At 38.0% G+C, this 21,937-nt stretch overlaps 1 long non-coding RNA gene across 1 annotated transcript; it reads right to left on the reverse strand.

The window, feature by feature from the left end:
* Positions 1 to 10,075: 10,075 nt before the first annotated feature.
* Positions 10,076 to 21,421, reverse strand: LOC130839757 (uncharacterized). Its single transcript, XR_009049887.1, has 3 exons — positions 21,352 to 21,421; positions 12,044 to 12,097; positions 10,076 to 11,353 (listed from the first exon to the last, which is right to left on the reverse strand). It is a non-coding gene; the product is annotated as an uncharacterized LOC130839757 (long non-coding RNA).
* Between the last annotated feature and the right edge of the window lie 516 nt (positions 21,422 to 21,937).

The raw sequence follows: 21,937 nt of genomic DNA on the forward strand, positions 1-21,937 counted from the left end.
AATTGAGTTTTTTTATATTGAGTTGTATGCACTCTTTACATATTTTGGATATTAACCCCTTATCGGACATATCATTTGCAAATACCTTCTCTCATTCAGTAGACTGCCTTTTCATTTTGTTAATGTTTTCCGTTGCTGTGTAAAAGCTTTTAACTTTGATTAGGTCCCATTTGATTATTTTTGCTTTTGTTTCCCTTGCCTGAGGAAACTGATCCAAAAAATATTGCTAAGACTTAGGTCAAAGAGTGTACTACCTATGTTTTCTTCCAGGACTTTTATGGTTTTTCAGTCTCACATTTAGGTCTTAATTCATTTTGAGTTTATTTTTGTATATGGTATGAGAAAATGTTCTAATTTAATCCTTTAACATGTACCTATCCAGTTTTCCCAACACCATTTATTGGAGAGGCTGTCTTTCACCCATTGTATATTTTTGCCCCCTTTGTTGGAGATTAATTAACCATATGTGTGTGGGTTTATTTCTGGCTCCCTATTCTGTTCTATTGATTTATATGTCTGTTTTTGTGGCAGTACCATACTGTTTTGATTACTCTAGCTTTGTAGAATAGTCTGAAGTCAGGGAGTGTGGTAGCTCCAGCTCTGTTCTTTTTCCTTAAGATTGCTTTGGCTATTTGGGGTCTTTTGTGGTTCCATACGAATTTTAGGATTATTTGCTCTAGTTCTGTGAAAAATGTCATGGGTATTTTGATAAAGATTGCATTAAATTTGTAGATTACTTTGAGTAGTATGGACATTTTAACAACATGAGCTATTATGAGATCCAGCAATTCCACTCCTAGGTATATATCTAAAGAAAACAAAAACACTAATTAGAAAAGGTATATGCACCTCAATGTTCATAGCAGCATTATTTACAATAGCCAAATATGGAAGCAATCTAAGTGTCCATCAACAGATGAACGGATAAAGAAGATGTGGTGTGCAGTGATAAGTCATTTTGATATCATGCACCTTAATATTATGCTATAAGAAGAACACGTCATCTTTGTGGTATTATTTCCTCAAACTGATATTCCCTGGTCTAATTATGAGAAAACATCAACTTCAAAATGAGGGATTTTTCTACAAAATATATGACCAGTACTCTTCAGAAGTGTCAAAGTCATAAAAAACAAAGATTAAGAAATTGTAGATTGAAGGAGATGAAGACACGATGACTAAATGCAATGTGGGATCCTGGGCAGATGAAAGACATCAATGGAAAAGCTGGGGATCCCTGAATAAAAGTCAGTAGTTTTAAAAAACAGAACATATGGTGTGTATGTGTATATACATATATACACACACATATCACAAATACAAAGGAATATTGCTCAGCCATTAAAAACAAGAATGAAATTTTTCTACTTGCAGCAATACGGATGGACTGGGACAGTACTATGCTTAGTGAAGTAAGTCACAGAGAGAAAGACAAATACTGTATGTTTTTACTTACATGAAGAATCTAAAAAATTAAACAAATAAATACAACAAAAGAGAAACAGATGCACAGATACAGAGAACAAACCAGTTGTTACCAGTGGGGAGGGGTGGAGGGAGGGACAAGAGAGGGGAAGGGGATTAAGAGATACATACTACTAGGTATAAAATCAATAAGATACAAGGATGTAATGCACAGCACAGGGATTATAGCCAGTATTTTATAATTGCCGGGGTCCAGCCCAGGCAGGATCCAGGGAGTCCCTTGGGAGGGGTAGAGTCGGCGAGAAAAAAAGAGACAGAGACAGGAGAGAGAGAGAGTGAGAGTGAGAGAGTGAGAGTAACTTTTATTTTTGCTCGGGTCTTATATATCTTACATCTTGCTTTGTGGATTTTTCCATTAGGGGCCCCATATCCCTCCCCCAAATGTCCCAATGACTCTGCCGGGGGCCTGTCCTTAGTCAGGTGACGAGTCTTCTATGTAATCATTAGTTCTTATCAGTTCTTCACGTTCTTGCCCATAAACAATCGAACAGTTTTTTCCCCATGCTTAACATTACCATTCTTGTTTTAACCCTCCAGTGGTTACAAGGGGGAGGGGAACACAGGATAACAATCTCTAAGGGCAGGCCTCTCAGGCGCCCAGGCTTGAAGTGACAAACATTGTTAGCAGGTTAAGCTTAATTAGTGAGCTACATTCTCTATGCTACATGACAGCAGACATACAGGACATGGACATAACATAGATACCCGTAATATTCCGTTCTTATAAGGGAAGAGTGCATGGGATATTTTATAGGCAACTTTAGTTTGACTGACCCTCACTTCAGAGGTTTGGGATAATTGTGATTGGGTGAGGCAGCATTCCTGATCACAATGCATGGCCCATTACAGCCGAATTGCCAGCATGGCCCAAGGGTGGGGACAATAAGTTTAAACATTCCTCCATTACCCGGGCTCCCTAAGGGTCTACATGTGATTTGTTTGTGGCCCATAGAATTTCCACAACACCAAGAAAGCGGGGGGTAGCCACCATTCTTGAAGGTGGCGTTGGTGCCCCTCACCCAGAGAGCTCATCATTCCTAGAAAGAAAAGTACACAAAGGAAACTCATAGTGAAACTAAATCTCGGAGAACTCCGGTACTTCCAAGATGCCTGCTTTGCAGCTCTCCCGAACCGAAGGTGCCTTCATCGGAATTCCCGCCTTGCAGGCTATTCCCGAAGTGCTCGGCCTTGCCTGAGCCTTTAGGCAATCACCGGACGGCTCCCGGCATCTCCCCCTTTTTTATTTTTTAAGATGACTGTCTGTAACTCCAGAGACACGTCCTTGATACTCCGAGTCAGAATCCTGACAATGCAGGGAAGGAGAAGAATTAAGACAAACATTAGAATTCCAAACACTACGAATCCCATAATAGATGACAGAAGTCCCTTATGCCAGACAAAGTCAGAAAGGTTAGAAAAGAAATTATGAGCTCCCTGAGCTGTGGAGAAGTCCAACTTAGAATCGCTAATATCGTGAATTTCTTGGTGCAATTGACTAAGATCCAGGCTCAGATCAGAATGATTCCATACCCCCTCTATATGATTTTTAATTTTTTCCCATGTATGAATCGAATTATTAACTTTCAAGGGCGTTACGCAAATCCATCTATATTCTATATGGCATCTTAAAGCCAGGAGAACCTTAAGGGCTGTCAACTCAGTGCCTAAATGTAGAACTGCTTCTTCCAATGCATCTACCTTGGCTTCTAATTTTCTATCAATGATTTTCTGGGTTGCTAAGGCTAGGGATACATTTTTTGATAATTGATTAACATGTTCAGCTGTATGTACTTGTTGAGTGAGTCGAATAATTTTGTTAAGCATGGAAATTGGGGTTCGGAGCCCCAGGACCCATCTTTTGCCCAAGCTGATGTCACCAAGTAGGGATTTAGTGCTTTTCTAGATATGGGGAGATGCAAGGGTTGGGCTCATAAAATCAGCTCCTGAAAACATCGAACTATCTAAAGACCTGTTCCACCCATCCTCCAGAGCACAGAGTGCCTCATTTCTGGTCTCCACCCTGAATTTCCTTCAGGGGATGTGGAAGGTCAGTAGCTGCAGCAGCACAAGGTGATTTAGTCCTTGTACAGGCAGATGGCAAGTTCCAATTTGTAGTTGACAGGGGCCCCTCATGGCCATAAATTCGACCACGCTTTGGGAGGCATTTCATGACCATTTTGTCCCACGGTGCTAGGAAGGCTCATTCCTAGGTCTGATGAAGAGCTTGCCGATAGGCCACTCAATGTGCCAGTACTGGGCTTGGTCTTTGTAACAAAAGCCAAAGCTCTCTGGACCACCTGTATTCCTAATCTGTTATGGTCCAGGAAAAATTCCCTCTTGTTGCATCTTCCCATATCCAGAGTTGCATTATTACAATCATTGATCACATACAGAACTATATATTTGATCAACTGCTTCAAGTAGCCTAGTCATCATCATTTTTGTTGGCGGTCAGTCACACATTTGGTAATACGAGAAGCAATAATATTGAAAAGCAGGCAAAATACAAATAATATAGCTAGTAGCATCAATAGAGTTACAAGTAAATACTTAAGCCACAAGTTTCCCACGCCAAACCAGTTTTGAAGAGGTCAAGGCTTCACAGTGGGTCGCAGAAATCTGAACAGGTATTATTAATTGGCCAGGCAAGGGGATCCCCGAACCGGACTATAATGAAAAACATTTGAAAGGTCCAAGAAGTCAAGAAAATATTATAAGTGTTCATACGAGTCAGGTCCAGCATCTTGGGCTAGCTGTCTACTTCTGATGTCGGCTTCTTCTCGTCCTAGTGTGAGTGTAGTTTCTCCTTTGATAAGTGTCCTTCCATCTGGGTTGCAGGTTGTCTTTTAAATTACGTTCTTTTAGTATCCATAATCATCCAAAGAGAGATTACTGAGATAAGCTTCAGAAACAAACTTAGAGTGTCCTTTAAAAACTTTGTTGGATTTTACATTACTATAGCGCAACAGCAAGGAACTTTCCAGGGAGTGAATCTCAGTAAATACAGACCTCCATCAGCAAAACTGGCATTTAATATTTATTGAAACATAATCTTCTTCTCTCTAAAATTACCCTCATTTTTACCTAATATAATCAGATTAAGGCTAACTTGTTTGCAAAATAAGTCTGGTCTCAAAAGAAATTTGGCCTGATCATTTAATTTATGGAACTAGAATTGATCATATAGGCTTTTGGCTTTGTTGAAACTTTTATAAGGAGCCTCATGCTGGACTTTTAAAAGACCTTTAAGGGCTAAGAAAGCCATGCCAGGGGCTTCGGCTTATCACAGATTTTTGCCTAACAAATGTAGGTAAATTCCTCCCTTTTCAAGGTTCCCAAAATACCTTGAGTTTTCTATACCTGTTAGTGAGGTAGCCTTTCTAATTTATCTGATAAAGCTGCTGGGAACCTAAGAGTTTTCAATATCTGGAGGGAACAGAGAGAGAAAAGATAAATGTTTCAATCCTACTTACAAATGTACAATCTATCAAATTATTGTAAATCATAATTAGTTTGAAGGGAAGGTTTTCCTTACACCTGGAAAACAGGTTTAAATCAGTAATTTTTAGATAGAAACCATAAAATTTATAACCATATTTACCAGTTTATTCAGTCCTATGTAACATCCTTTTGTTAACAGCTTATGAAGCCATCACGTTCCTCATTAGGATTCTTCGATTTTTTTTTTTTTTTTTTTTAAATCCTGTTCAGCATTATGGTCTGAAAGTCAGAAACTTGTATTTATCCAAAAGTCCTTTTTATAAATCTTCTTGAAGAGGAAGCATTTTGCAAAGGCATCAGAATAAAACCAGAAGCGTCTTAAGACATAAGGCTTAAGAAGGCAGGTTTAAAATCTGATTGCAAGGTCGATCAGTTTGGTTATTGTTGTGTCATACAACATTTTAGGATAATAACTAGAATATGACTGATAACATTTTACCAGGACATATCAGAATTTTAGGAACTCCATACAATTTCTAGAGTATTCTACATTAATAACAGTTACCATGCACCAAAATCTAACATTTTTTCATTTGACAATACTTCCTATGTAACTTAATGTACCAAATGAACCTAGTTTATATCTCTCTTTGGGATGTTTCAGGGGCCCTTTGAAGCATCCCAAAGTTAGCTAGAGGTCAAAAGGACTTCATCAGAATTTATTTTAGGAAGTTTTGTCCAAAATACCCAAAAAAAGGGTTTAGAACACTCTGTCAGATAGGATCACAGGTAACTGTGAAACAATAGTTAGTCACTTAGCCAAAGTAACAAGAACAGATCACTTAAAAGGTAAGGAAACATAAAATCTTTTATCAAAGGGCAGTTCAACATTTTAAGAAAACTTGTCCTCTTAACAGAGAGAAAAACCAAATTCAAGTTTTGCACCAGCTTACTTTCCAAATTAATTTACTCAACTAAATCTATCTAAACTTAGTCAGTCCTGATCATGCACAAAACCCTTTTCTCGGAGTCCACTTTCCACAAACCATCTTATCACTTTCTGTATCACTATTTTATTTCCCATTCAGTCACCTGTAAATCAGACCTACTTTCTTTTCCCTCAATAAAAGGTAATTCCATTCCTCAGCCTTCTTTACTGAAAACACACATCCTACTTTCTTCAAGCCACCATGAACTGTTTCCCTTGTGCCAGCATTCTGCAGATTGGTGAATACAAACACCAGTGATATTTTCTAAAAACATTTGCTTTCTTTACAGAACGTGACACCAAGCATATTTATCAATAGTCCTAAATATCTTTTTGTCTCTCTGTAAAAGGAAGTTGATGTTCAGTAATTTATGTTTCAGTATCTTATTTTATTTGGGAATGATCCAGCTGGTCAATAAGCTTTTATCACTCAATTTAGGGCAACTCCAGAATTTCAAGTTACCAGGATCTGGAGAGACTATTTTAGGTAGATATTCCTAAAGCATAACTCTTCTTGACAGAGTTTATGTAAAAGCTCTTAACTCATTTACATTTTCTTTCCTCAGAAGTTTCTTTACATCAGGTTACTTTCCACACTGACAAATTTGTAACAGACACAACAAGACCTTATTTAGCTTCTATTACATCTAGGCACAATAAAAATTTATATAAAAAATACTTAATTTGATGACTCTAAAACATGTCTATATTAATCAAACCAATTAGCTTAAGCCATCTTCAATACCAGATATCAGTTTAATACTAAATTTTTCAGATATCATGAACCTGAAATTCATTCTGGCCAGACTATTTTCTATTTCTGAGTATTTATAAGCGCTTAATAATTTTTTTTAAAGCCAATTTAGAGCTCTTTTATTAATTCTTTTGGCAATACCATACACCTACAACAAACATATAGATACACACGAACACACACACAAACACAGAGGCCTCATAATTCTCATTCTAAAATTTCAGTACTGAGTCAGGTACAACATGAAAGCCATCAGTCACAAAGGTTTGGATTTAAATTGGCTTCTAGCAGATGGAACAAATCGAGGTCACCTATCTAGATGGCTAAACCCTTTTACTATTTGCAGAAAAGACACTTAGCATTTCTATTTATCTTTGACAAGTCAAGTTTTAAATTATTTTAATTTTAATTTTTTTAAATTAGCATTTAAAAGGATAGCAGAGATAAGTGTTCCTTAGATGACCAGATAAGACATTTACCTCTCAAAGGTACAAGCAAGTTCCTCCTAAGGTGTCTTTGTCTCCCCTTTGTTGACAAGTGTAATTTATTTCTTTGACCAGGAAGGAGAGGGGCGCACACGTAAAGGGCCTTGTCTTAGGGCCTAATAACCTAGGTAGCGCTGATGTCGCCACTCCTGGAAAGGCCAGTATTCCCAGACAGCACGATTACGTGCCTCCCTGAAGATGGCCCTGATCATTAAATGTCTCAGGGAGACGGGGCTGAAAGGAGGCGGCCCCTTGTAATGGGGTTCGCAGAGGAATAACTTCAGGCGGGGCTCCAGGGGGGTCTGGGGTGGTTGACCCTCTCGAGGGCACTGAGCAGGCGGAGGAGCAGTACGCGTACTCCTCGCCTAAGGGAAGAGCCTGAAATCCTTGGAGAATCAGGGGATTATGAAGGAAAGCTGACAGAGGAAGGCAGCCTTGTAATGAGAATCCAAAAGTATACAAGAACATGTCAGAGTGTACCGCTCCACACGGACCGGCCCAGGGGACCTAGATAGAGAGGTGCAGATCTGTCTGGCAAAAGGGGCAAGTCTTTTTGGGGAAAACCTAATTTCTCAATAAGTCGGCTCAAAGAGTCAGCTGACGGAAGGGGAGAGTGAGCCGTAAAATTTTAAGAAAACTTTGGCGAAGGGCCCTAGGGCAAAAGGGCCGTTTGGACATGCACAATTGCTAAATCAAATCAGTAACCAATTCCCCCGTGTGTCGATGATGCAAAGACAAACAAGGATGGGTGCCCCCTCCGAGGAGAAGGCCACTCAGGTGCCCACCTGGCCGTGTCCCCGTGGGGAGCTTAGGTGCCTCTTAGCTTTGGCGGGTGGTGTAGAGTCCCACTTGAATCTGACTCGTAGAGAGGGACTGGGACCCCCAGAGACAGATACCGCCCTGAGCCATATGAGGTCACCACGGAACCCCAGGTTAGGGCCCACTCGGACTCCGTAGCCACGAAGGCCGTGGAGCCACACAATCGCCCTGGAACGAGGACGAACCAGGGTGCTCACTCACACACACATTCACACCAGAGTTTATCACAGTGTTTCGAGGAGGATCTAGTCCTGCGATCACAGAGGGAGGTTGCTCAGAAGAATGTTGCTTACTTAAATCATCAATAATTGTCTTAGGTATTCTCTGACTTATTTTCTGCAGTAAGTCTCGTATTTGTTGTAAATTAAAACCTAATTTTTCCAAATTAGTTCTTTGAGGGGACTGAGGAGGTGAGGGTTCTCTGTCTCCCAATTTCAAAGCAATCTTTGAGTTCACTCGTTCCACCTCAGGAATCGGGTCTAAGGAGTCTCTAATTAGGCTCCACAAAGAGAAAGTTTCTGCAGGGACCTTTTCCGGTCCATGATATTTATAATAAGTTATCAATTGTTCCCCTACCTTAGCCCACGTTTCAGAATTAACAGTCCCGTCCTCTGGGAACCAGGGACATTGTTCTTGTGCAAAGGAAAAGAAAGAAAGTAAGGTAGCTTTAGATACTTTAACACCTCGTTTAGAGAGCATATGCTTAATAATATCTACAAAAAGCTGTCTTTCTTTTGACTCATGTGCTCCCATAATAACTAATTACCTTTCCACCCTTCACTTACCCTGTATTCCTTCACAGGGGGGCCTGCAGCACCCTAGGTGGAGTCCTATCTACCCCGAAATGAATATATGCTTACCCTTCAGGTCCCTGTTCCGGGCGCCACTTGCCGGGGTCCAGCCCAGGCAGGATCCAGGGAGTCCCTTGGGAGGGGTAGAGTCGGCGAGAAAAAAAGAGACAGAGACAGGAGAGAGAGAGAGTGAGAGTGAGAGAGTGAGAGTAACTTTTATTTTTGCTCGGGTCTTATATATCTTACATCTTGCTTTGTGGATTTTTCCATTAGGGGCCCCATATCCCTCCCCCAAATGTCCCAATGACTCTGCCGGGGGCCTGTCCTTAGTCAGGTGACGAGTCTTCTATGTAATCATTAGTTCTTATCAGTTCTTCACGTTCTTGCCCATAAACAATCGAACAGTTTTTTCCCCATGCTTAACATTACCATTCTTGTTTTAACCCTCCAGTGGTTACAAGGGGGAGGGGAACACAGGATAACAATCTCTAAGGGCAGGCCTCTCAGGCGCCCAGGCTTGAAGTGACAAACATTGTTAGCAGGTTAAGCTTAATTAGTGAGCTACATTCTCTATGCTACGTGACAGCAGACATACAGGACATGGACATAACATAGATACCCGTAATATTCCGTTCTTATAAGGGAAGAGTGCATGGGATATTTTATAGGCAACTTTAGTTTGACTGACCCTCACTTCAGAGGTTTGGGATAATTGTGATTGGGTGAGGCAGCATTCCTGATCACAATGCATGGCCCATTACGGCCGAATTGCCAGCATGGCCCAAGGGTGGGGACAATAAGTTTAAACATTCCTCCATTACCCGGGCTCCCTAAGGGTCTACATGTGATTTGTTTGTGGCCCATAGAATTTCCACAACACCAAGAAAGCGGGGGGTAGCCACCATTCTTGAAGGTGGCGTTGGCGCCCCTCACCCAGAGAGCTCATCATTCCTAGAAAGAAAAGTACACAAAGGAAACTCATAGTGAAACTAAATCTCGGAGAACTCCGGTACTTCCAAGATGCCTGCTTTGCAGCTCTCCCGAACCGAAGGTGCCTTCATCGGAATTCCCGCCTTGCAGGCTATTCCCGAAGTGCTCGGCCTTGCCTGAGCCTTTAGGCAATCACCGGACGGCTCCCGGCATATAATAAATTTAAATAGAGTATAATCTATAAAAATGTTGAATCACTAGGTTGTACACCTGAAACGAATATACTGTTGTGAATCAACTATTCTTTGATTTAAAAATCCCATTGGGATTCTGAAAATTTTATAGTTTATACAAAATATATACGTATATATATATATAAAAATACACATACACACAAACGATATATGTGTATATACTCATATTATTTTAGGATAATTGATATCTTTATTTCAGTAAATCTAGAGAAATTTTTCCATCTGAGAGGAAAGAGTTAAAGCAAGTGGTCTATAATCCATTAACTCCCTTCACTGAGGAGTTGCCCTCAGTGAAAAGAAAAGAAGGAAGGTGACCCAGTTTAATATCCTTGTCAATTGGTCCTCCAGGTAAATAGACTAATGATATATGCTACGAGGAAGAGTCTTTATGTTTGAAATGCCCTTAGCAGTATGTCTGTGGCTAGGGATTATTGGTAGCAAATAGAACCCATGATCTATGAGGCATGGCTCCCTGGATAATGTCACAAAGGCTATACAACTTTCTGGAATGTTTCATAATTTAAATGCTCCTGCTGTGTGAGGTGACTGATAGAGACTTCATCTATTCTGGACCAGAGTGGCATGTTCAACATGGGAAGGAAGAAACTATGGCGCTCTTGACATCTCAGACCTCTATTTATTTGCTAATGGCTTTTATCCTTGACATTATTTAGCGAAGCTTGATGCTGGATAAGATCTCCGATTCATGTCAGTCTGATTTAACAATCTGATCCTGTATGTTAGTTTACCATTCAACAATACTAATGTTTTATTTTACGTTCCTTAATAAGATTTTACAGTTTTCTTTATACAGATCCTATTTCTTGTAAAATGTATTCCCAGATAATTCATGGGTTTTGTTGATGTTACAAATCAAATACTTTTCCTATTTTATTTCTATTTGGTCATTGCTAGCTTAGGGAAAGCCACTGAGATTTGCATATTTATCTTGTATTAAGCCACCTGAACCAAAATGGCTTATCGAAGGCTCAATAATTCTCACAGATTTCTTTTAGTTTGTGTGCTTGTGTTTCCTAGATACACAATCATATCATCTGAAACTAAAGTTTCCCTTTCCCAATATTATTTCATCCCATTTCCTCACTAAAGTAGCTACACCCCTTAAGACAATGTTGAATGACAGCAGCAATAGTTGGCATCTGTAGCTTTTTTTCTAATTTTACCGTACCTTCATATTTTAAACTTTTATCTTATCACTAACGAAATCCAGTTTTAGAAATTCTCAGCTGTAAGACTTGGACAAAACTTCCTTTGGGGACTGACAAGGGTATCTACTATGCAAACCATCAACAGATTTTCTTTTAGCTCTTCAAATTCTTTTTCAGTGAGTTTGATGTCCATTTTTTCTAGAATTGATTTCAGGTTGCTGCTGTCAACTTTTCCTCCTTAAGAAAGACAGAAAAGGAACAGGAAAGCAACTAAATGATCTAAAACATGAAACACACATTTATGTCTTCAAATGTCTTTCATGAGTATGTATAAATATTATAACAAAAGAGACAACAACAAAAAATTTGCATCTTTGTATTGTTATTGCCCTTCCTGATAAGAAGACTATAATTCCCATTTGGCTTTTCCAAGAGCACAGAGAAAGTCAACAGGTACAGTGGAAGTGGAACACAGTCCCTTAAAACCTATATTGGTGATGACAAGTCTACATAGAGACGTTCTAAGGAAGGTTATTGGTAACTGGACCTGGAGACACCTCATCTGTTACTCCCAGTAGTGCTAATTCACAGTAAAAAGTATTTTTTTTTTGCATAGTTTCCAAAATTGGCTGTGTTTGTTGCTGAACAACTTTTCTAAATGTGGTGAAGTGAAGCTAACCCTCTACTTCAATTTTTCTCTGCCAATTCCATACCAATTATTTACTTGGGAGCAATACTAGAAAAATTCCAAGTATGATATTTCTTATGAAGATAAAAGTATACACCCTGTTTCTGTGTAAGCTGAAAATATACTGAAAGAAGCAAAAATAAGAAATAAAAATATAAAGAGGGAGACAAGACTCAAAATCTTATGCAAAGACTGATGATTTCAGACAAAAATATTAATACATTACAATTCTTACTTACTTTTGAAAGACTTCACACCCTTTAGTATCCTATTTTTATGCACCTTTCCATCACCTGTTTAAAAAAAGGGGGTTGGATTATGATACAGGGAAATTTTAATAAGGAATTCATAAGAATAGAATTTATTTCCTATAATCAAAAAGAATCATAATTTGTGCTAGAATTTCTTTTCTGTTTTACCTTGAAGTAGCAAAGAGAGAGAGAGAGAGAGACAGGTTGAGATAGAGAGAGAGAGAGAGAGAAAGTATGAATAAATGATAAAGCAAATGGGCAAACTGTAAACAAATTGTGAATCTGGGTAAAGGGTAGGAGGGAGGTCTCTGTATTATTCTTAAAACATTTCTATAAATTTGAAATTATGTTAAAATGAAGTTAAAATACTAGGAGCCAAAAAATCCAACCATCTAAAAATATTAAAATTCTTCTGGAAGCAACATTTGGGTCAAAGAGAACAAACAAAGATGAAATTTGTAAGCTAATTAATAATGATGGTAATGAGAACTATATATCTGAACCCATGAAATAAGGCTGAAGCAACAAAGAATGAAAACAGAGTCAACCACTCAACTGAAGAACAATAAAGAACAAAAAAGTCCTAAAGACAGAAAAAGGAACTGACAAAAAAATAAAGCAGAAATTAATACATTAAACAAACAGTAAACAACGAATAAGTCTAAGAACTGAATTGTTTGTGGGGTAGGAAATAAACAATAACACAGTTCAACTGCTAGGAAGTATAACTGAGAAAAAGATAAAGTATAAATACAGCAAATCAGGAATGAGAATAGGGAAATAACTACCTATACCTGGGAAATTTTTTAAAAATTATATGAGAATATTTTGCCATATTCTGTGTTTGAATTGGTTGATATTAGAGGAAAATATAAAATACCAAAATTGGCTAGAAAAAATTAGAAAACAGAAGCAATTCAATTATAATGTTACGTAATTTGATACACAAGGATTGGTGATTCATGATACTTTGATCTTCACTGGAGAGTACATCTTTACTATAGTCAAATTATTGCTTGGGTGGGTGGGATCAAGATGGCAGAGTAGGAGGACCACGAGCTCACCTCCTCTCACGAACACATCAAAACGACAACTACAGATATAAAACTCTCACTGAAATCAACCCAAAGATTAGCAGGATGACTCTTCTACAACCAAGGCTGGAAAGAAAGATACACACAGAGTCGGGGGGGGGGAGGAGAAGTGATCTTGTCAGGATTTGCACCCCTAACATGGGACCCAGAAGAGGAGGGGGATATCACAGGCTCCGGGAGCAAGGGGTTCAAGCCACATATTAGGCACCCCAGTGCCTGGGTCTGACACGGGGAAGATGAGTCCCCTTAGCTGGTTTGAAAACCAGTGGGACTTAACAAACAGCTGTAAGAAACTGAGACTCTACTATTGAAAAATATGCACACAGACTTGCTTACTCCCAGTCCCTGTGCAGAGGCAGCAGATTGCAAACTGCCTGATGCCCTGGCTGGCTTGCCAAGACTACACCCAGCATGCCCTCAGCCTGCACTGGGCTCCTACTCCAACACCTCTTGCTCCAGTGCTGCTCCCCACTACAGCAGAGACTGTCATTGCCAGCAAGAGTTCACAAACTTACAGGGAACATAGCTAGTCCTGACCCTGGCCTTGCCTCTGATCAGGGCAGAGGCAGCCATTGCCAGCGTGAGTGTCCATGCATACATATGAAAGGGATTGAAATCAGCTTATTAGTGTGGCTCCAACCCCTCCAGTCCCGACTCAGCCTCTAACCAACACATGCACACCGGGGAAAAAATGAAACCAGCACAGAAGTGCAGGCCCAAACCCTCAGGCCCCAGCAATGTCCCCACTGCAGAGACTGCAATCACACCTGCGAGAAACCCATGTACCTCAGGGCTCCTGCTCCAGCCCCTCAGACTCAGCTCCCACATCCTATAGGATAGTAAATGCCACGGAGCACAGGAGAAGCCCTGCCTCGCATCTGGCTCTGGCTCTAGTCTCTATAACTCCAACCCTACCTCTTACAAGGTGGTGGCTGCCAGCACACCCCAGAGAAGATGCAGTCCTTGCTCACTTCAGATTCAGCTCTTCCACCAAAGCCACTAGGCACATGTAGACTGCATAGGGACACTCTCCACACATGGATGCTCTTTTAAGACTGCGATAGGTAACTGTTTTACCTAATTTCATAGAGACCCAGAGAGTTAAATCAAATGAGAAGACACAAGAATATGTTTCAAATGAAGAACAAGGGGAAAAACCCTGAAAAACACTAATGAACCAGAATAAATAATTTATACGATAAAAAATTCAAAGTAATAAGAATGCTAACTGAACTTGGGAAAAGAAGAGATGAACATAGTGAAAATTTTAACAAAGAACTAGAAAATATGAAAAGAACAAGTCAGAGCTGAAGAATATAATAACTGAAATGAAAAGTACACTAGTGGGAATTAACAACTGATTAGGTGATACAGAAGAACACACAAGTTATCTGGAAGATAGAATAATGCAACTCACCCAATCAGAACAGCAAAAAGAAAAACAAATTTAAAAAAATGAGCATAGTTTAAGGGACATCTGAAACAATATCAAGTGTATTACCATTCAAGCTACTGGGGTCCCAGAAGAAGAGAGAGAAGGGGGAGAAAATGTATTTGATTAAATTATGGCTGAAAACTAGGAAATTCTACCCAGCATGGCTATCATTCAGAATTGAAGGGGAGACAAAGAGTTTCTCAGACAAGCAAGAACCAAAAGAGTTCATCAGTACTAAACTGACCTTACAGGAAATGTTAAAAGGTCTTCCATAAGTGAAAAGGAAAAGGTTATAACAAGAAATGAGAAACTATATGAAGGGAAAAATCCAGTGGTAAATGCAAATACATCATAAAGGCTGTAGATGAACCACTTAAATAAGCTAGTATGAAGGTTAAAAGACAAAAATTGTAAAATCAACTATAATTACAATAAGCAGATAAGGGAAAGGCAAGAAGATGTAAAATATGACATCAAAAATACATGTGGCAGGGGAAGTAAAAAAATGTAGATTTTTTAGAATGTGTTTGAACTTAAATGACTATCAGTTTAAAACAAGTAGATATAGGTCAACATATATGAACTTCATGGTAACCACAAATCCAAAACCTATGATAGATATACAAAAGCTAGAGAAAAGGGAACACAATCACAATGCTAATGGAAATCATAAAATCAGAGAGGAAAAGATTAAAAGAAGAAGAAAAGAAGAGAGAGGAACTTTAAAAACAACCAGAAAACAAGTAACAAAATAACAATAAGTACATACCTATAAATAATCACTTAAATATCAATGGACTAAATGTTCCAATCAAAAGGCATAGGTTGGCTGATTGGATTAAAAAAAATCCCATCTATATGCTGCCTAAAAGAGACTCACTTCAGAGCTAAAGATGCAAAAAGACTGAAAGGGGGGATGGTGGGAAAAAAGTATTCTATGCAAATGGAAACAGAAAGAAAGAAGAGTAGAACACTCATATCAGACAATGTAGACTTTGAACCAAAATCTATAACAAAAGACCAAGAAAGGGGTTATATAATGATAAAGGGATCAATACAAAAAGAGGATATAACATTCATAAACATATGTGAACCTAGCATAGGAGCACCTAAATATATAAAGGAAATATTAACAGACATAAAGAGAGAAATTGACAATAATACAATAAAAGCAGGGGACTTTAACAATCCACTTGCACTGATGAACAGATTACCCAGACAGAAAAGCAATGAGAAAACAGTAGCCTTAAATGACACATTAGACCAGTTAGATTTAATAGATGTGTGCAGGACATTCATCCAAAAGCAGCAGAATATACATTTTTTTCAAGTGTACATGGAACGTTCTCTAGGACAGGCCACAAAACATGTTAGAACAAATTTAAGAGGATAGAAATTATAGCAAGCACCTTTCTGCTACAATGGTATAAAACCAGAATCAATTACAGAAGAAAAATGGAAAGAAATATAGACACATGGAGACTAAACAACATGTTACTAAAAATACCAATGGGTCAACAAAGAAATCAAAGGGAAAATCATATATTTACAATAGCCAGGACATAGAAGCAACCTAAATGCCCATCAACAGATGAATAGATAAAGAAAATGTGGCATATATATACAATGGAATATTACTCAGCCATAAAAGGTAATGAAATTGAGTTATTTGGAGTGAGGTGGATGGACCTAGAGTCTGTTATACAGAGCAAAGTAAGCCAGAAAGAGAAAAACAAATACTGTATGCTAATGCATATGTATGGAATCTAAAAAATAGTACTTATGAACCCAGTGGCAGGGCAAGAATAAAGATGCAGATGCAGAGAACGGACTTGAGGACATGGAGAGGGTGGGGCGAAGGGGAAGCTGGGACATGAAGTGAGAGAGTAGCACTGACATATATACACTACCATATGTAAAGTAGATAGCTAGTGGGAAGCTGCTGCATTACACAGGGAGATCAACTCGATAATGGGTGATGACTTAGAGGGGTGAGATAGGGACGGTGCGAAGGAGTGGCAGGAGGGAGGGGATATGGGGATATATGTATAAATACAGCTGATTCACTTTGTTGGACAGCAGAAACTGGCACAACAGTATAAAGCAATTATACTCCAAGATAGAGCTTAAAAAAAAAAGAGACAAAATCGTAAAATACCTGAGACAAGTGAAAACAGAAACACAACTTTCCAAAATCTATGGGACACAGTACAAAGCAGTTCTAAGAGGGAAGTTTAGAGTGATACAGGCTTACCTCAAGAAAAAAGAAACATCTCAAATAAACGATCTAACCCATCATCTAAAGGAATTAGAAAAAGAAGAACAAACCTTAAAGTCAGCAGAAGAAAGGAAATAATAAAAATCAGAGCAGAAATAAATAAAACAGAGACAAAGAAGCAATAGAAAACAGGAGCTGGGGTTTTTGGAAAAGATAAGCAAAATTGATAAGCATGTATCCAGGCTCATTAAGAAAGAGAGAGGACCCAAACTAACAAAATAAGAAACGAAAGAGGAGAAATTACAATTGATGTCACATGGATACAATCATAAAAGAACACTACAAACAGTTATATGCCAGAAAATTGGACAACCTAGAAGAAATAGAAAAATTCCTAGAAACATACACTCTTCCAATACTGATTCAGAAAGAAATAATCTGAACAGACTGATCACTAGTAGTGAAATTGCATCAATAATCAAAAAACTCACAAGAAACAAAAGTCCAGGACCAGATGGCTTCACAAGGAAATTCTACCAAACATATAATGAAGAGTTAATCCCTTTCCTTCCCAAACTATCCCCCAAAATTGAAGAGGAGCAAACACTGTCAAACTCATTTCACAAGGCCACAGTTACCGATACCAAAACCAGACAAAGACACTGCAAAAAAAAAAAAAAAAAAAAAAAAAAAAAAAGAAAGAAAAAGAAAAAGAAAGAAAGAAAGAAAATTGTAGGTCAATATCTCTGGTGAATATAGATGTAAAAATCCTCAACAAAATATTAGCAACCCAAATTCAACAATATATAAAACCGATCATACAACACAATGAAGTGGGATTTATCCTAGGGATGCAAGGATGGTTCAATATCTGCAAATCAATCAATATGATACACCATATTAACAAAATGAAGGATAAAAACCACATGGTACTCTCAACAGATGCAGCAGGTGGATGGCTCTAGAGTCTGTCATACAGAGTGAAGTAACTTAGAGAAAAACAAATACTGTATGCTAATTCATATATATGGAATCTAAAAAAAAAATGGTACTGATGAACCAAGTGACAGGGCAAGAATAAAGATGCAGATGTAGAGAATGGACTTGAGGACATGGGGTAGGGGGTGAAGGGGAAGCTGGGACTAAGTGAGAGAGTAGCATTGACATAATATACTACCAAATGTAAATTAGATAGTTAGTGGGAAGCTGCTGCATAACACAGGGACATCAACTCGATGACTGGTGATGACTTAGAGGAGTGGGATAGGGAGGGTGGGAAGGAGACATGGGAGGGAGGGGATATGGGGATATATATATAAATACAGCTGATTCACTTTGTTGTACAGCAGAAACTGGCACAACAGGGAAAGCAGCTATACTCCAATAAAGAGCTTAAAAAAAATAGATGCAGAAAAAGCATTTGACAAAATTCAATACCCATTCATCAGGAAGTTGGTATATAGGGAACATATCTCAACTATAATAAGGGCCAAGTACAGCCCACAGCTAACATCATACTCAATGGTGAAAAGCTGAAAGCTTTTCCTCTAAATTCAGGAACAAAATAAGAATGCCCACTCTCACCACTTCTATTTGACATACTGTTGGAAGCCCTAGCTACAGCAATCAGAGAAGAAAAAGAAATAGAAACCATCCAAATTAGGAATGAAGAAGTAAAACTGTTACTATTTGCAGATGACATAATACTTTATATAGAAAACCCTAAAGTCTCTATCAAAAAACTATTAAAACTAATAAATGAATTGAATAAAGTTGCAAGATAAAGATTAAGATACAGAAATCTGTTGCTTTCCTATATAATCATAATGAACTATCAAAAAGAGAAAGCAAGAAAACAATCCAATTTATAATCACATAAAGATAACAAAGTGCTTTGATATAAACTTAACCAGAGAGGTGAAAGACCCTGACTCTGAAATCTATAAAACATTGAAGAAGGAAACTGAAGATGATACAAAGAAATGGAAATATATCCCTTGTTTATGGATTGGAAGAATTAATATTGCTAAAATGAATGCAGTACCCAAAGCAATCTACAGAGTTAATTAAATCCCTATCAAAATACCCATGCTATTTTTCACAGAACTAGAGCAAATAACCCTAAAATTCATATGGAACCACAAAAGACCCCAAAAAACCAAAGCAACCTTGAGGAAAAAGAACAAAGCTGGAGCTATCACACTCCCTGACTTCAGACTATACTACAAAGCTAGAGTAATCAAAATAGTATGGTACCGCCACAGAAACAGACATATAGATCAATGGAATGGAATAGAGAGCTAGAAATAAGCCCACACACATATGGTTAATTCATCTCCAACAAAGGAGGCAAAAATATACAATGGGGGAAAGACAGCCTCTTCAATAAGTGGTATTGAGAAAACTGGACAGATACATGTAAAAGAATTAAAGTAGAACATTTTCTCACACCATTTACAAAAATAAACTCAAAATGGATTAAAGGGCTAAATGTAAGACTGGAAACCATAAAACTCCTGGAAGAAAACACCAGCAGAGTGTAAGTCTTAGCAATATTTTTTGGATCAGTCTCCTCAAGCAAGGGGAACAAAAGCAAAAATAAACACATTCGACCTAATGAAACTTAAAAACTTTTGCACAGTGAAGGAAACCATCGACAAAATGAAAAGACAACCTATTGAATGGGAGAAGATATCTGCAAATGATATGTCTGGTAAGGGGTTAATATCCAAAACATAAAGAGTTCATACAACTCAATATCAAAAATCAAAAAGCGGACAAATGACCTGACTAGGTGTTTTGTTTTCTTTTTTAGAGGAAAGACATGTTTTAGTTATGTATTTATTGGCTGCATTGGGTCTTCGTTGCTGTACAAGGACTTTCTCTAGCTGCCGCTAGCAGCGGCTACTCTTTGCTGCGGTGCATGGGTTTCTCATTGCAGTGGCTTCTCCTGATGCGGAGTACGGGCTCTAGGCATGTGGGCTTCAGTAGTTGTGGCACATGGGCTCAATAGCTGTGGCTCATGGGCTCTAGAGCACAGGCTCAGTAGTTGTGGCACACGGGCTTAGTTGCTCCGTGACACGTGGGATCTTCCTGCAGCAGGGCTTGAACCTGTGTCGCCTCCCTTGGCAGATGGATTCTTAACCACTGCACCATCTAGGAAGTCCCTGACTGGGTATGTTTATCCAAAGAAGATATATTATAGGCCAACAGCCACACTGAAATACTCAACATCACTAATCATCAGGGAAATGCAAATTAAGATCACAATGAATTATCACTTCACACCTGTCAGAATGGCTATTATTAAAAAACAACAAATAAAAAATGTTGGTGAGGATGTGGAGAAAAGGGAACCCTGGTACACTGTTGATGGGAATGTAAATTGGTATATCCACTATGGAAAATAGTACAGAGATTCCTTAAAAAATTAAAAAGAAAACTACCATATGATCCAGCAATCCACTCCTGCATACATATCTGAAGAAAATAAAAACATTAATTCAAAAAGATAGATGCACCAGAATGTTCATATTTCTATTACTTATAATAGGCAAGATATGGAATCAACCTGTGTCCTTCAATAGGTGAATGGATAAAGATGTGGTATACACAGTGGAATATTACTCAGCCATAAAAAAGAATAAAATTTTGCCATTTGCAACAACATAAATGAACCTGGAGAGTATTATGCTTCATGAAGTAAGTCAGACAGAAAGACAAATACTGTGTTTTTACTTATTATGGAATCTAAAAAACAAGACAAGTGAAAGACCAAAATCATTGCTTACCTTACCACGGCAGCTTTTCACTGGAGATTTCAGTGATTCTCAAACTTATATCTATATGACACTGACAGAATCTTTTTATTTTAGCTTTTTGATATGATTTTAGAAAGTGGCAAAAATAGTACAAAGAATTCTCACATAGTCTTCACCTGGATTTTCCAAATGTTAACATTTTACCATACTTGTTTTATCGTCCTCTCTGTAGGTGCATGTTATTATTTTTTTTTTTCTGAATGTTTGTGAGTGACTTGCAGGCACGATGCCCTTAACCACTAAATACGTTAGTGTGCATTATCTTAAATATATATGCATATACATACATACATATATACACACACACACATATATGTATACACACATACATACATCATTCTCTTACATAGCCACAGTACAATTACCCAAATTAGAAGATTATCATTGATATAGCACATCTAACTAATCTACACAATTTACTCAAATGTTACTAGTTGTTCCATTAATGTCATCTTTAGCAATTAAGCATCAATTTGTCATGTCTCTTTATTCTTTAATCTGGGAAAATTCCTCATTCTTTTTCCATCATGATTTTCACATTTTTGATGCATACAAGCCATGTATTTTTTAGAATATCCTTCAATTTGGGCGGCACACTTTTAAAAATAACCCAGAGTTTAAATTTTCCAACAATCCTTAGGCATTAAATTCTAAAACTTTAGACTTTCCCTCCCAGGCTTACAAGCTCTAGTTGTTAGGAAGGTTGCAGCAGCATTTTTTAGGCTTACCACTAACTGGCAGTGTTTTCACCAGCTCTGTATATTCTGTGTCTGGAAGTTCAGTTCCCTTATTACTCAGCACATTTGCCAGGTTGTTGATATCGATCTTTTCACCTTTAGAAAGTTAGAAATAGTTATATATATTAGTGATGATTCCAAATTTTAGGTTGACTAGCAAAAGCATAATGCAGTCTGCATCTACTACACAGTCTTGGGGGAAATTAGAACTTTGTTTCTTCAATACTAATAGACAAAAGTTCTTTTTAAATTCTGAGAAAAAAAATTCATTTCTATACTGTTCAATTAATCCACCTAGATAGCTAATATAATCTCATAAGAAAGTGTTACATGATTTTGTTAATAATGTAATCGTTGACAATGTTACCTCAATTATTCAAAAATTCACAGTGCCATTTATTGTGCCTGCCTCGAGTTTCATGCAGGGAAACATTTTATTAGGAAGGAAAGCTCTACAGAATGTAGGATTTCTAACTTACATTTAGTCCTGTAGGTATATTTTGTATTGTTTTATTTTTCCTTTTTTTACCAAATTTAAATTTGTGTAACCCAAGATAAAACTTTCCATTAGATCTAG

This window comes from Hippopotamus amphibius, chromosome 17 (assembly GCF_030028045.1).
Source record: "Hippopotamus amphibius kiboko isolate mHipAmp2 chromosome 17, mHipAmp2.hap2, whole genome shotgun sequence".
Taxonomy (NCBI): Eukaryota; Metazoa; Chordata; class Mammalia; order Artiodactyla; family Hippopotamidae; genus Hippopotamus; species Hippopotamus amphibius.